Source organism: Rhodnius prolixus, unplaced genomic scaffold (genome assembly GCF_049639745.1).
Source record: "Rhodnius prolixus isolate KJV_2025 unplaced genomic scaffold, Rpr scaffold_1, whole genome shotgun sequence".
In the NCBI taxonomy this organism is placed as follows: Eukaryota; Metazoa; Arthropoda; class Insecta; order Hemiptera; family Reduviidae; genus Rhodnius; species Rhodnius prolixus.
Window position 1 is genome coordinate 49,367,029 of NW_027411581.1, and position 16,026 is coordinate 49,383,054.

The 16,026-nt window shown below is 32.9% G+C and overlaps 1 protein-coding gene across 15 annotated transcripts in view; it reads right to left on the reverse strand.

The window, feature by feature from the left end:
* LOC141461393 (uncharacterized) overlaps positions 1-16,026 on the reverse strand; it is a 561,940-nt gene that overhangs the window by 351,648 nt on the left and 194,266 nt on the right. The window contains exon 1 of one of the 15 annotated variants that reach the window (XM_074142548.1): positions 1,112-1,390. The exons of the other annotated variants lie outside the window; for them this stretch is intronic. The gene's annotated coding sequence lies outside the window, so the exon portion shown is untranslated. Of the gene's footprint in view, positions 1-1,111; positions 1,391-16,026 lie in introns of those variants that run through there. 15 annotated transcript variants of the gene reach the window in all.

Consider the following 16,026-nt stretch of genomic DNA (forward strand, 5'->3'; position numbering starts at 1 on the left):
ACTGTTGGGTTTGCCAATGAATTTAGATTTATTACAGTATCGTGTCCAACGCAAGCAAATGCAACAGTAAATCTATGTCATCCTTTTATGAAGAGAAGAGGTTCGTTGTAGAGAAGGAGGTAGATTTTAATAAACATTTTTGGTACTTGCATGGGTTTAAAGTTTGAGGGTTAAAACACCAACTCGAGCAATTAAAAATGAGATAAAATGAAAGTAGCTAATGAGATAAGAATCGTAATTGGAGGCAATCAAACATTCATTACATACTCACGCTAACACAAACCTGCACACTTTAGTCCGTTAGTTTGAATCTTTAATAGTTCTGTCAAACTAATACAAGAATTACAGAGCTTCTCTTATAATGGCAATAGTTTGGTATCCCAAGAAGGGGCATTCATAAACCGTCGTGAATAATGTTTTTAGCACAAATTAGCATTAATATTGTAAATAATTAATATAGTAAATAAACCCACAAATTTCAATATTTTACGTAATTACCTATTTGAAATTAAGTCAATTACGTACTTATATATACAAAATTAAAGGAAAATTTGATTCATTGGAATTCTAAACCCAATCATTCTATCAGACAAGTTTGTCTCATAAAAAAAAAAAACATGTCATCTTAAAATGATGACTAATCTCCCAGAATCTTGGACGAAGATGAGGAAAAGCACACATATTAAAGTGCAGAATGATTCAAGAAAAATGCTGAAGGTTTTGTCCAATAAAATAAAACTTTTTATCAAAACGAAGTAATTTTTCTTTCTTGGATTTTGACCAAAATAGAATCATCAAATATATATTTAATGGAACATTCAGATACATGTACATCTTTTAAAAAAAATGTTTTTAAAAAAATCAGGAGAAAAGTAAATTTGCGATGTAATCCATTTGTAATCCATGGTTTGCAATCCTAGTATTTTTTAAAAGAAATGTTAATTTTACATTTGTTTAATTTGTTATTTAAATCTTTTGAACCACAAAAGTTCTCAAATAAAATAAATTATAAAATAGTGCTCCATAACTTTTATAACTCCATAACTCCATAAAAACGTGACTTTCTTAAAGAAAAAGTTGAAAAGGGAAAAATAGGCTACCAACCACTTACTTTTTCTTTCTCTTTTGAGGAAAATTGTGTTTATTATTTTTCCTAGAATGTATAAAAATATTTTAATTTAAAAATAAATTTTTAATCACTTATTTATTTTTTAATATATTTTCCACCAGTTATAATTAAAACAAAAACAAAAAAATAGGCAGAATATATAAAATTGCGAAAGACCAGGAGACGAAAGAGTAGGGAAAATTACGAACGAACTGGCGAAACAGAAAAAGGAACTAAAAAAAGGAGGTTCCGGTAACGTGGTTAACGCCACTATGTTCAATGGACAACTGAGGGAGGGTTTGGCTGGTAAGGTTCGTAGAGGGTAGCTTGCCGTTGGAGATGGGCAGAGCGAGGAGGGGGCTTTTAAAGGCAGGATAAGAAGGGCTGAGTAAGCGCGGCTTTGAACGGCGCATGTCATTTTGGCGGGTAAACTACACGTGGTTTTGTATTCACTCACTCTACCTTCTAAACTGTCTTTTGTGCCCCTCCCCACCCCCTAACACACATACATTCACACCTCTCTTGTACAAATACATACACACTCGCCAAATTAGACAACTTACTGCAGAATACGCGTTATTAGGGGATGGTCAAAGGTACAGCGCCCTTGCTGTGTACATAATGACCCTGCCCTGATTTAACATTAATTACGTTCTGAAGGTACTGACTATTCCCTTTACAGAGGTCCCACTTACATTATACTCACACTCACAAATCAAATATTCACAATCTCGAGCTTGTCGGTTTTCTAAGCGCTAGCTACTAAAATAAACAAACAATAAAGTTGCAACTATTTTATTTACTTTTGTGCAATGCATTTAATGCAATTACTATTCCACTAGTTCCCGACACAAATAGTCTAATGCGGATAATAACAGTTTAATACGAACAGACTTAATTCTACGAAGTGTCAGCTAAACGGGCGAACAGCGAATGGTCTAGTCACTCATAGAGAACAGTTATACATAGAAACCTGGGTTTTATGGTTTCCATAAACTAGGTTTTCCTGGTGTATTATACGAGAACCTAATAGATAGGTGTGGGTTCCCTGTTGCGCCAATTTGTAGCCCTCTATAAATGACTAAATTAAGTCCATAACCATACTCTAGCAGTAGCCCCAAGCTTAATAAAGCCAGAACTTAAATTTTAAAAAAGTTTTAAAAGATATTTTATAAAAAGCTATTTTTAAAAATCCCTGGCTCTTTTTGTATTAAAATCTGGCAAATATGATTAACTTTAGATTTAAATTGTAATTAAAAAATATTTATTAATATTCAGATAATTTTAAATATTCACTATATTATTCAAGATTACGCTGTTGCTACGGAAAGTTAAAACAATGTTCTAATAATAAGATCCATTGTTAAAATGAATATTATTTCAGTAATGTCAAAACTCATTGTAAATAACAAGAAAAACTGAGATTTATTGTTTCAAATAGAAAAAGAGCACAAAAAAGTCTTGTAAGAGAAAAATACCCCCTTTCTTTCAAGAGCTTGAAAAGCTAAATCTAATCCGGAATAATATCTTCCGGATTGTGTCCGGTAAAGCAAGATCTATAACAAACAGGAAATTCTAACGGAAGTAGTAGATGTATAGAGAAAAGAAAGAATTGGGCTGATTTATGGTAAGCACCTATTAAGATCACAAGATTACTCTACAGATCTTATGTAAAGCAAACCTGCAGTCGCCTGAAGAGTCCATAGACTTGTCAGAGTTAAGACCTGAGACTAGCTCAGCGAAATGAACAACTCTAGAGTCTCGCCAAAAACCGTGCTGAAGAAACCCTCAAGACTCTGGAATCTTTAGGAATAAGCGAGAAGAATCAATTCAATAAGTTGGTGTTTAGAATGATAGCTATGAATCGGGGTGCAGATGATTACCAGTTTACTCTCGGATAATGTAACATCATGTTTAGATAGTTGGATCAGTGAACAAGATGAGAAGAGTTTGCCATAGACTATGAAGCTAAAATGGGCCAATAAAGAGAAGCATGTTTTTTCAAGTGATTTTCCTATGTCTCAGTCAAATCACTGTTAAGAATTATTTTCGTCTTAATCGATTCACCGAGTATTAACGAATCTCTCTCTCTCTTGAATTCCTCCATAACATCCCAACCATAGCATTCTTCAGGAACGCAAAAAAGACTGTAATACACTCCAGGTCACGTTACAATCTTACGGTCTGGAGAAGCCGATCTTTAGGGGAAAAAGAAGATTTCCTAAAAATGAAACTTCTTGGAGAAAAGTGGAGGAGCAATTATTATAAAGAGTGGACCAGGAGTCATTCGGTTTCCTTCTTGGATTTGAGCGGAAGGTATATTTTTTTGCCACTTGAACTATTATAACACAGATTTCATCAACACAATTTGTGTCACTCATTTTAAATTGAGAGGATATTTATATTAAAAATAATAGTTTCTTGCTTGTTTTGGCAAACTAGTGTTACCATAGTTATTGATTGGAGTTTACTTCAGTTAAAGTTATGTTTGTATTTGAAATTTTGCAAAAAATATTGCACAGGACCATAATTTTTGAGCACGTGAGAAAAAATAAATAAAAGAAGGTAATATTATAGACTTATATTTTTTTACGGAGAAAAAGTATTGTGCGTAATTAATTTCTGATGTCAAAATTTTAAAAAAATAAACATAAAAAAGCAGGTATTCGAGTCTTTAGTGGGAAAACATTGTCCAGAAGCCAGCGCCTGAAATACAAACTAATTAAGCAAAAAACAGTAAATGCAACAAACTAACTAGAAATTAGGTAAGGAAGGGAAACTATGGTTCCACTGGATTAAATGGAATTATAGAGTTTATCTACACGTATATAGTGAGGATAGAAAGTTTTAAAAAGTAGTTGACAGGCTAGGAACTAGTTGGTTGCCATGAGGTGGCTCTTGGAGAGAGAATTGGAGCGGTAAAGAAGAGAAGAGGGATGAGAATAAAAAAATCAATTAAGCAGAGAAGCATTTCTGGATGGACTTCTTTGATATTTCCTTAAACAAAAATTGAACCAAAAAGCAGTTTGCTGGCATTATATCCTTTAAAAAACAGCAATACAGTTGGAAACAAACAAACTGCTTTTGAAAACAACGACAACAATCAAATAGATAAAGTTCATGAAGAAAATGTGCTCAAAGTGAATCACTTTTTATAAAGAACAATACAATTTGGTGTACCGAGAGTTTAAGGAGCATTAACGGCGGTTTGGCTTCAAGGAAGTCTGGTTCGAACACAGGTATTTTGGCATCCTTGGTTGAGGACATAATAATGGATTTACTATATATTATCCTAGTACCTAGTAAGGTATAATGTCCGTTGTACAACTCTCATCAAAAGAAAATTAAATCCCTTTATGCTTACATTAATAATAATGTTAGTCCCTAAATAATCCCTAATAATGTTACAGAATAATGTTAGGAATAATCTTCTAGAAATAGCAGAAAATAATAAAGTTAAAAAACATTTTTTGCTATGAAACATCAGCCATAAGACATAGAAAATTTTGTTTAGATTTATTACTATAATGAGGATTCAGACTATTGTATTATTTCTTATTTATTTATGTTCGGATATTTATGGTTACTTCTTCTATTTTATATTTTAATTATTATTATTATTTTTAGGACTAAGGATTTTTTTCAGATTAAGAAATGTTTTGCTTGAATCCTGAAAACACAACTCCTTTGTACAAGATTTAATCTCAAAAACAATTTATTTATTTATTTATTATCTATTATCCTAGTAGGATTACGGACGTGTTCACATCACTAACTATATCCATCTTATATTCCTTTATAATGTCGCTTTAGACTAATTAGTTCATTAATCTATAAAACAACTTTACCTAAATTAGAATCCTGCTCGACTAAGATCGTATTGTCTTTTAAATAAAGAGTCCTCTACACGTAAAGCTTCCTCATCAATCCAAAAATTGGATTATTTGCCAGAACGAAGTGAAGTGGCAATACGTATAGCAGTTGACGGGCTAGAAACTAGTTGGTTGGAGCGGTAAAAAGAAAAGAGAAAAGAATAAAGAGAAAAGAAATGACATGAAAAAGAGGCGAAAAAATGCTCTAGTCGCAACAAACTCGCTTTTGAACAGCGCTAAAGGGATTCTGAACATGAGGATGAGGATGTTGGCAAAAAGAATCACGTGATCTCATTATTGAAATTCATTATGAACAAACTAATAAGTTCTTTTATAAAAATCTTAAATTATTAACATAGTATGTACCCAAGTTCATGAGAATAACGTGGTATAATAAAATAGGAATTCCAAAATTAAAAGCACAATGTTTGAAAAACGTAAGTGGCCCGAGTGACGTGGAGTTTGTATAACTTTATAGTGGAGGGTATTGGGTAAAAAAAAAAAGAGAAGGTTTAAGTTTAAAATAAGCAAGAAAAGGTACTTCAAGAGGAGAAAAACATTTTAAAAAAAAAGGGCTTCACTGAAACACTCGAGTAGGTGCTTATTTCTTTGTCTTTCTCAATTCAGAGTCCCAACTTAATTTTATAAGCTACTTTTTTTAAAATCCTTTTTGTTGCTCGTTTAAGAGCACTCAGGTAACAAAAATTACTAGTTGAGAGAGAATAACAAAAATAAATTGATAAATTAAATAGCTCAAAACCTAATGCAGATTTTCAGTTATTAAAATTATAATGAAATTCGCAACATGACATTTCAAATGCTGCAATGCTTATTAAATTAAACATTCATTGTCCCATTGCAGCAACATCTAATTAACTACACAATATTAACTTTAATCTTTAAACTACACTCTATTTAATCTTTAATCAATTACACTTTATTTATTCCTCGAGGGTATTTACTAAAACCTGCTTATTTATTACCACAGTATTGTAGCGAACTGCAATGGAAGAATAATGGAGGTTGCATTGTTAGCTCATAGAGATTATTGCATGCTTAATAATCTCTTGAACTTTATCAAAGTTTAAACTGGCCAAGTCTACGCATATTTTTTTAACTTACAATTACAATGGTAACATTTACCAATTGGGGCGGGTTTTTGACTAGTGTTTTATGAGTGTTGATTTCCCAGCATCAACTGCAGTGAGTATCATTTTTCCAAAATATATTTCTCACTTCAAGGACTGAGTATTTAGCAAGGCTCCAAGATTGCTGGTTAGTTTGAATCAATGGCAATTATACAGAGTGAACACAGTATTGAGAGGTTCAAAATCAAAACTAATTATTTATCCCAGTTAATTATAGCTACATATTGCCTATACTCGTGTCAAATGCACGGATATTGCTTTCTAAAAGCCACATCAAGAAGCTGTAGATTGTTATAGACAATCTGATCAGATTAAACAAGATCCAATCTTCTTTGTGGTGGTGTTCTTTATCTTAATTAAAACAAAGCTATTTAAGCGCCAAAATTCGCATATTTCATTTGCCAAATTTATTGATTCTTTTTAGCTGTTAATAAATTTTTGGTGTTAGATGTCCAATAAATCCAGTGCCCAAGTTAATCTTGGACGCTGAAGGATTAATGAGTGACTGTCCTGCTTTAATGCCAGTAATTTGTGCTATGGCTTTCTACGTAACAAATCAAATTATGGTAAAATATACCTAGAAGAAAATCAATTAAATTACCATTTTTCGCAGATATAATATGACCGTGACCTCCTTCTAAAAGCGCACTTATCTTAAAGAAATTTGCACGATATGGTGGACAGTTCTAAGTAATATATTTGCATTTCTTTCTATAATACAAATTCCATTAACTTCCTATTTTTTTTTTTTTATTTTTATAAAAGATTGAAATGTTCAACAGTTGCCACGGAGTTAATAAAATAAGAAAGCCCAATTTCTCTAGAAGGAGAAAGAGATAAGAACAGGGTATGACAGTACTTTTTACGTTCAAAGCAACTTAACTTATGTCATAATTAAAAGGAAAAGAAATTGAATATTTTCTTAATAAGATAAAATACAAATATTATCCGCTTATATTAAAGATTCAATTTAGCTAGGAATCGGACTAAAACAAAAAACAACTCTGCCTTTTTGCCAACGTTTCGGCAAATTTATTTCCTTCTTCAGGCACTGGATATTACAAATACAACAATTTAGAATATTGAACCATGGGACTACAAATACAACATATTATTACATTTTCTTACAACTACAAGAAATGATATGATAAAAGTCAACCAACCCGCATAGCCACGTAAATTCTAATGATTATAATTTACATCACTTCTTGTAGTTTTAAGTAAATGTATTAAGATGTAGTATTTGTAGTCTCTTGGTTCAATATTCTAAATTCTTGTATTTGTTTTAATTGTGATATCCAGGCCCTGAAGAAGGCAATAAGTTTGCCGATGGTTGGTAAAAAGGCGGAGTCTCTTTTTTGTTCTGAACCGATTCCTTGCTGAATGGAATCTATAAATTCTATAAATTGAATCTACAGGGTGATTCATTTAAAACGCACCAATCGCTAATAACTTTTTAGGAAAGCGGAATTTTGAAAAAAACCCACGAAGTAAACTATATGTTTTTTTTTTGTCTAGTTTTCAAATTTTCCATCCCTGATGCTGTATCTTCATTTTTGGCGGAGTTACTGGCAAAAACCTAATAGAGGTTTCATAAGGACCACTGGTTTTGACAATGATTATGAAAACTACATAAAAAGTTGTGAAATGTGACGTTAATCCCGTTTCAATATCCCTAATATTAATTGAGATATTTAAGATCAAAGTTACAATTTTATTTATTGGTGATCGGTTTTCAATATTAATTTTCCACCAGAAATTCACGTTTTGGGAGGTCCTCTGATTGTAAAAAATGTTTTTGGTGACGAAATGTAAAAAAAGAGTCATCATTGAAGATTTTAAAACAAGAAGCATAATGTAATGGTTGTGGGTGTATCAGGATAAATTTGTTAGCAACCATCACATCATGTTTATCTACCCCATATGCAAGACTTCTTCACCTATGATTACGGTAAGATTATCTAGCCAGGGAGGGGCGGGTGTTGCTCTAGTGGTCATGAACGTGGCTTTGTAAGTAGGAGATCCCCTGTTCGAATCCAGCGCTTGTCTACACTTTATTTAAAAAAGTATTATGATTTTTTAAGTAATAAGAATGACTGCATACGCGGGATTCGAACTGGGGATCTCCCACTTACAAAGCCACGTTCTTGACCACTAGACCAACACCCGTCCTTCCTTGGCAAGATATTCTTACCGCAATCATAGGTCATTAAATCTTGCATACAAGGTACATTAAAATGATGTGTTGGTTGCTTTTAATTTATGATAAAACAAATTTATTCTGACTCACCCATAACCATTACATTACACTACATTTTTAAAATGTTTAATTTTTATTATTTTTGATCTTTGCGTCACAAATAACATTTTTATAGTCAAAGGACCTCCCAAAACGTGTATTTCTGGTGGAAAATTAATATTGAAAACAGTTCACGAGTTGATAAAATAGTAAAATTTGATCTTAAATATCTCGACAAATATTAGGGATATCGAAACGGGGTCAACGTCATTTTTCACAATTTTTTATGTAGTTTTCATAATTATTGTCAAAACCAGTGGTCCTTATGAAACCTCGATCCGTTTTTTAGCCGCAACTCCTCCAAAAATGAAGATACAGCATCGGGGGTGGAAAATTTAAAACTAGACAAAAAAACATATAGTTCACTTCTTGTTTTTTTTCGAAATTCCGCTTTCCTGAAAAGTTATTAGCGATTGGTACGTTTTAAATGGATCACCCTGTATCTATTGAATCTATATACATATTTTAAGCTCACTAATACAAATTAATATTAACTGCCTATTTTTTTTTTTTTAATCTAAGATACAAAACAGTACGAAAACGAGTTCTGCTGAAAAACAATAAAAGTCCACAATTTATCGATTTTTTTGTCACAGAAAATAGATTTTTGGCTAAAGTAATTTTTATAGAAATTACACTCTACGGTGTAATCGACTTTAATGAAAGAAATGTCATTCGATTAAAAATAATTCTGGGAATAAATTATAGTTTAGAGTAAAAGTAAAAGCGTAGTTGTGGTTCAATTGAAAATTAAAAAAAAAGATCTTTATGATCAGAAGAACTGTCTTTACAAAAGGAAGGTTGTAGATAGCCAGAGGATATAACTCTGCGCATGTGCGTGCGCTAGGATGGTGACGCTCATATTTGACAAACAAACCTTTAATAAGAGATTTTTTAATTTTCCTTTTGGTTTTATTTGAAGTTTCAAGTCTTATCTTGTGAACCGTGAGGCGTGCACAGTGTAACTGGAGAATGCCAACTCTGTGCTTTACTACTTAGACTTCCTTTTTGCTAATGAAGTATTCAAATGAATCAGGAGAATGTGAACTTGTTCCTATGATCAAGTTGTGAGCATGTGTGTTCCCAGTCCTTTTTGGCTGCGAACTTTCTTCTTACTTAGTCAAGTGAATAGAATGAGTGCAAAGCTCTACTCACATTACATTTTGTTCAACTTTAACATTGCATCGTTAACACAAAACTGATTGGATTTGTACAAAGTTATTTCTTGTTTTTAACTGGTGTATTACTACATACAGACATTTCGAACTTGTTAAATTACCTATTTCGTGGGTTATTATTCTAGACAAACTAAAATGAAGTCATGCCTGTTATTTTTAGCACGCTTTACATCCAGGTAGCGATAAGCAGTTCACCTGCACATCTATTCACTGTATGAACCTTAAATAATACAATATTTATCTTTTTAAATCATAGGGTTGGCCAAATCTAAAATGAATAAGTTGGTAACAAGTCAATAATAATTTGCTTTGTTGCATTGTAATCGCGTTTGTTTATGTAATCGCGCGAAGGCGCCTACACACAGATGCGGAGGGGGGAAGATGACGCAAACGCGAATTCCCTTGCGCGATGTGTGCCCGAGGGGGACACCGCAATCGATTACAGTAAATAATGCTAAGAAAATATATAGCAATGAAAACGGTCAAGAAAACACTTACCTTTTTCTGCAACCACGTAGGAATGTTCTCATTACTCAAATAAAATCAGCTGTGTAATGCCCAACTTCCCTCACTAGTGGGGAAAAATTCCCATTAGGGTCACTTTCCTCACTAGTGAGTGGAAAAACTTTATTGTGCTTCCTTGATATAAGAAGTTTTGTTATTAAATATTTTCTGTAAAACTTTAATAAGCTTATTTAAATTTATTTTATCTAAATAATTAAAAAACGAATATTAAAAAAATAAAATAAAAATTGAAAGGAATATAGAAATAAAAATAATATTTTAATAAATAATTAGATATTTTTAATTATAACAGTTAAAAAGGTTATAGTGTTACCTTATAGAAATTTAAAATGGATTCTAGTGATTCCTGTTTAGTTTTTTTTTTAGTTAATAACCCTAATGGTTGCAGAAAAAATATAATATTTAACTCGAGTGTAAAGTATTTTCCTCACACTCGGCAATTCGCGCTTGCACTCGCCTCGCTTCGCTCGCTCGTGCGTGCAAACCCTGCCTCGTGTGAGGAAAAGTACTACTTTCCGCACTTGTTAAATAAATAACTATTAAAGTACCGTAAGCCAGCGCACACAGCATCCACCAGGCGGTGAAGGATCTCTAAATAATCGGTAGAAAGGAATACAAACTGTGTAATGAGTAGTTGAACTCCAGAAAGGTAGGAAATATTTGGGTTTAGGCCCAAAGAGGCGTATTAGAATTGGTGATGGGGTAAGTGGAAGAGGGAAGGGTAATAGTACACCAAGTGCACTAGATGCGGATCAGGAAGGGGTAATAGTACATCAATGCACTAGATGCGGATGAAGTGAAGTGCCTAGCTATCAATGGAAGTGACTCGTAGTAGGCTGAGATGCGGTAAGAAGTACACCAACAGGTAGACTCGAGTTACAGAAGTAGACAACGATGAAGCGATATAGCTGGCCAGGCGTAGAATCACGAACTGGTAGCTGCGTTGACTCTTACATGCGTATTAGGCCAGGGTGCACAATAAGGTTTACTTGCCAGAGCAAGAAGTAGTCGCGTGATGAAGCGGGGGTGCAGCGTTCGCGAACTAGATGTGTAGCATAGCAAAACCGGACGACGACTGCCTACGTACAAACGGATATAACAGCTCCGTTTAGAGAGAGTAGAGGAGGGGTGGGGTTTGATAGCGTGGGAACCCTAAAGAAATAAACATATCTACTAAAGAGTAGAAAAATAAAAGTATTTAGCGGCGACAAGAAAGGAAAGGATTAACGCGAAATATCGCGCAGTGCGAGAAAGAGAAAAATGAGAAAGAGACAGAAGCAGCAAAAGGTGAAAGGGAAAACCGTCAAACGGTATCACAAGACGGCACGCGCCTTAACAGTCTAGTTCAGCGTTTCCTAACCTGTGGTACGCGAGTTGCTGGTTGGTGGTACGCGAAAAATAATCAATAATGGCGGACATAAAAATTTTTAAACGAAATTAAAGCAATTTAAAAATATCATAGAAACGTTTTTTCCTATAATACATAAAAATTATTTTAATTAATAATATTAAACAGTGAAGTTGTTAATAAGTACAGCAATAAGGTTGGTCTGTCTCAAGATATACGAGAAAATATTATGTAATAGCACATTTAACAGGATTAAAATTGTCTTTCATGGAGTATTTTCCAAAACCCAAAAAACACAAATGATTATTGGATTTTAAACCCCTTCTATAAAGTAAATTTAATAGAATTATCACGCGACAGTACTTAAATCAGTGGACTAGTCAATGAATATTGGAAGATTAAAATTATTCCAAACATAATTTTGCTCATGCTTGCCATCTTTACTAAATGTCTTTCATTTTTGTTTTTTTCTGTTTCTACACTTTTAGAGCTGATGGTATTGAAACTAAGTGATGCTAAGGATGTGTCATGCTGAAGATGAAATTCTTTCTAGGATCAGCTCCATCTCCTTCTTGCTGCTATTTCTCTCTAAAGGGATTAAAGTTGGTCCCGCGTATTGGGATAAACAAACTTAATACGAATTGTAATTCAAAATAATGTATGGGATAAAAGCTTCAATAGTGTGCAAATAAATACTAGGAAAACAACATCCGCATCCTAATAGGAAGTAACTAATTTTCAAAACTCACAATTCCAAGATGCAATTCGAAAAACGAAAGAAAAATCATTTAACTTTGATTCTCGAACTGAATAATAATTAAGTGGCAGTTTTACCAACAAGATCGGATATTACATATTAAACAACTCAGCCACTTTATTTCCTATTAAAAATAATTCAATTTCCTTCCGGATATTAGTCTTGCCATTCCCCTAAAGATCGCAACAAAAATAAGAAGTCGTACCCGTGTCTACTTATTCTTGAAATTATTAAATGGAATATATGAAATCTTTTTTTCTTTTTTTTAACAATTTTTGTATTTGTTTATTTTACCACACTCTGAACAAATATTCGTCCAGAAATGTTTCATTGTTAAGAGAAAAGGGTTTTGGCAAGTGAAGAGGCACTCTACAATCAATCGTTAGCTGTCTCCACGAATCTACAAACTGTGTCCGGCCATTTCTATTTGCAGAACAAATAAGAAAAGAATACAGTTTCAATTTGAATTATTTCTGTATTTTCGCATCGCTTCAATATGAAAAATAAACTTCATTTATTTAACAGATTTCTTTGCTAATTTGATTCAATTAAAGGTAATAACACCACACGACAAAAAGTTACGAGTCAATTGTAGCAGCCAGTAGAAAAAAAAAAAAAATTTGCTAAGTACTCGTAAGATGAATACATATGTGAAAAACTCGAACATCGCACTACTTTCCATTATTAAAATTTACAAGATGAAATTTTCTTAGAAATTAGAATTTGCCCAGAAAAAGGCAAGGAAAAGGAAAAAAGCATCCCTTCCGCTCAACCAATTGGGAATTTAACTTTAAATATATAATCCCAATAGATATTGTAAAGAAGGTCGCAGAAATAGTGTTAAGAATCTTTTGTTCTTTTATTCTGTAACTTTTTTGCCGTGACTAGTTTACCTGTGACACTATTTCTGGATTCGACTGTTTAGGACGTGACAAAATGAACGGACGTGACTCACTACTTAAAGACAAAATGAACGCTTTTGAAAGAAATCTAAAGTTTATAATTCACAAGTTGAAATTGGAAACAGAAAACGTCCCATTAAGTTCTGGATTTTATGACTTCGTCAACTTAGTTTGAAAAGTTCTCCATTGGCCTTCATTAAATCATTATCAAAACATATAACCTCTTAAAAAGATTCACCTCATTCATTGATGGTAATAGCCTATTATCATCCTGCCAGTTTGGTTTCCGACCAAAACACTACTGTCCAGTTAGCCAGAGTAACAGACTTGAAAGATCACAACTTTAATCTGAATAAGCATACGGGGATGGCTTTGATTGATGTGGAAAAAGCCTTCGATTGTGTTTGGCATAATGGCCTTATCTATAAATTAATTGAGACTAGCTTTCCGAGATATTTAATTTACTTTGTTTAAAGCTATTTAGCTAGCAGAAAATTCAGCGTCGCACTCGGTAGCACAGTTTCAGGTGTGAGGTTAATTAAAGCTGGAGTCTCCTAAGGCTCAGTCCTGAGGCCTTCACTTTTCAATATTTTTATTAATGACGTCACCAAGTTAAAACTCAAATCCAGTTGCTCCCTTTTTGCTGACGATACTGCCTTCTTTATTTCTTCATTCAGAGTTGTTACAATAACCAAACAGTTATCGGATAGCCCTTGAAAAAAGTTTCAAATACTTCACAAAATGGAAAATAAGGCCAAACCATGCCAAAACACAAGTTATTTTGTTTACACGCCGTAGACCGGTTGTGAATAGATTTGTTCAAATTAATGGTAACTCCCTTCCGTGGAGTAAGTAAGTTAAATACCTCGGGTTGGTGTTAGACTCCAAATTAACTTACACAAAACACATAAACTCAGTGTGATCACATACAGCTACATCAAATTGTTAATTACTTCCTTGAAAATAGAGGTTTCCTTTAGGTTGCTTTAAACCTTTTTTTGCGAACAAACTGCCGAGGAGGGTGGGCTTAAATCCAAGACAATCAGTGGATTGAGTTGTTTGCTGTCATTGTAATTTAAATTCGGGAATGAGAATTGGGGATAACTTGTGGCTGCAGAAAAGGATAGAGAATTGTGGATGGTCTTTAGCAGCTTCACTTTGCAAGTTCTCATCCAGCCTTTACGAGACGCCCATTTTGCCAGGACTGTGTTTTAGAATTATAGGTATTCCATTCCTACCAGTGACTACTTGATTGTGTTAATTCTGAGATCTTTATAATTTTAATATAAAATTAAACTATCAATTTTACTTCTTTGGTAAAGTTAAGCATTAATTTAATTTTTTTGAGTTAATTATATTATTCGGAGAAGAGCGTAGATAGTGTCCATGAGTCAGTAGAGAATGCACTCTGTTTAGAATCATTTTGAGAAGCTTCTTTTTGAATATTTAGGAATAGCAAAGCTGGTAGAGGTGAGTTAGTTCCTAAAGATAGTTTTCCCTAAGAGTCCGTTCTTAATTTTCACCTCGAAGTTCACTAGAGTATGTTTTTTGTTTCATCACTTGAGGATTCTGTCGGATTTCACCTGTTACTAGTGGGGAACAATAGATCCAACAAAGGAAGAATGGCCCGCGAAAGAAGAAGGTTGACTCAAGATACTTAGAATCAACTAGTACTGAACATTATCCTGCAGGTAGTAATCCTCCTCAGCCATAAAGCATATACTATAATAGGTACCTAGTATAAAATAAGATCTAATTAGTTCCACACCAGAGTTAATAGAAAGATACTCAACATAGTGAATACATTAATCATCTCATTTAGTATTCATTCCAGAAAGATGACAAACTGATTTACATTCATGTAATTCAATATGTATTCTAATGAAAGCTAGTCAAATATAGCATATGAATGGCCATTATTAGAGGTAAAGATGATTACACTTAAATAAGAGACAGAATTACATTTATAATTAGAATGTATAACAGCAAAGAAGTTCTTTCAGCTCATCTTGCTGCACTATTGTCATCAAGGTAATTATTAAAATACAATTTAACATAAGAGAAGAAATTATCCATATTCTTTATTCCTATGAAAGTAATAACCAAAAATGTTTTACTAGTAAGCAAACTGAGAATGATGTAAAAACAACTACAAAAAACTAAATTACAAATAACATCAGTGAAATTATATTTTTGAGAAGTATTTTATGGAGCAATGCTAGCTTCAAAAGAAAACGGCGTCAACATATTTACATCTTTTATTAAGATAGGTTATCTTAATCTTTTTAAATTTAATAAATATTTCATGTACCAATCCCAAAATCTGAAATCAATCTGATGATATCGTACACAAAATTTTGTTATAACTTCAATGATAAGAAGAATTTTGAAGGACTTTGTAATAGTAAATTTATAATACTTACTTTACTGCAACAGAAATTTATTCTATTAAAATTTTAAGTTAAACTGAGAAAACATTATTTTTAAGTATGATTTAGAATAAATATTATTTTCTAGGTAGTATAATTGTAAAAAATATAAGGAAAACTTACAAACTAAATCCTAATTTTCTGTTTAGTTAGTAATTATGTCAAACCAAAAGTAGTGGAAAGCTTGTTACACCAAACTAAGGCGAATGGAGGAGCTATTCTATAGTTGAAGGGCACATTTTTAATTGCTCTCCCATTTGATTGTGAGAAATTTAAAAGGCAGGACTAGTAGAACAATAAGGCCGGAAAAAGCTGAAAATAGAAGCCCATATCGTTTGGTAGCCATTGTCAGCTTGCAGTTTAGGGCGAACTATTGACGAAATTCGCTTTGAATACCCAAAAGTAGTTTGCTAGAATCGCCTTATTGCTAAAAGGAAATGTATAGACCATATTTGATGCC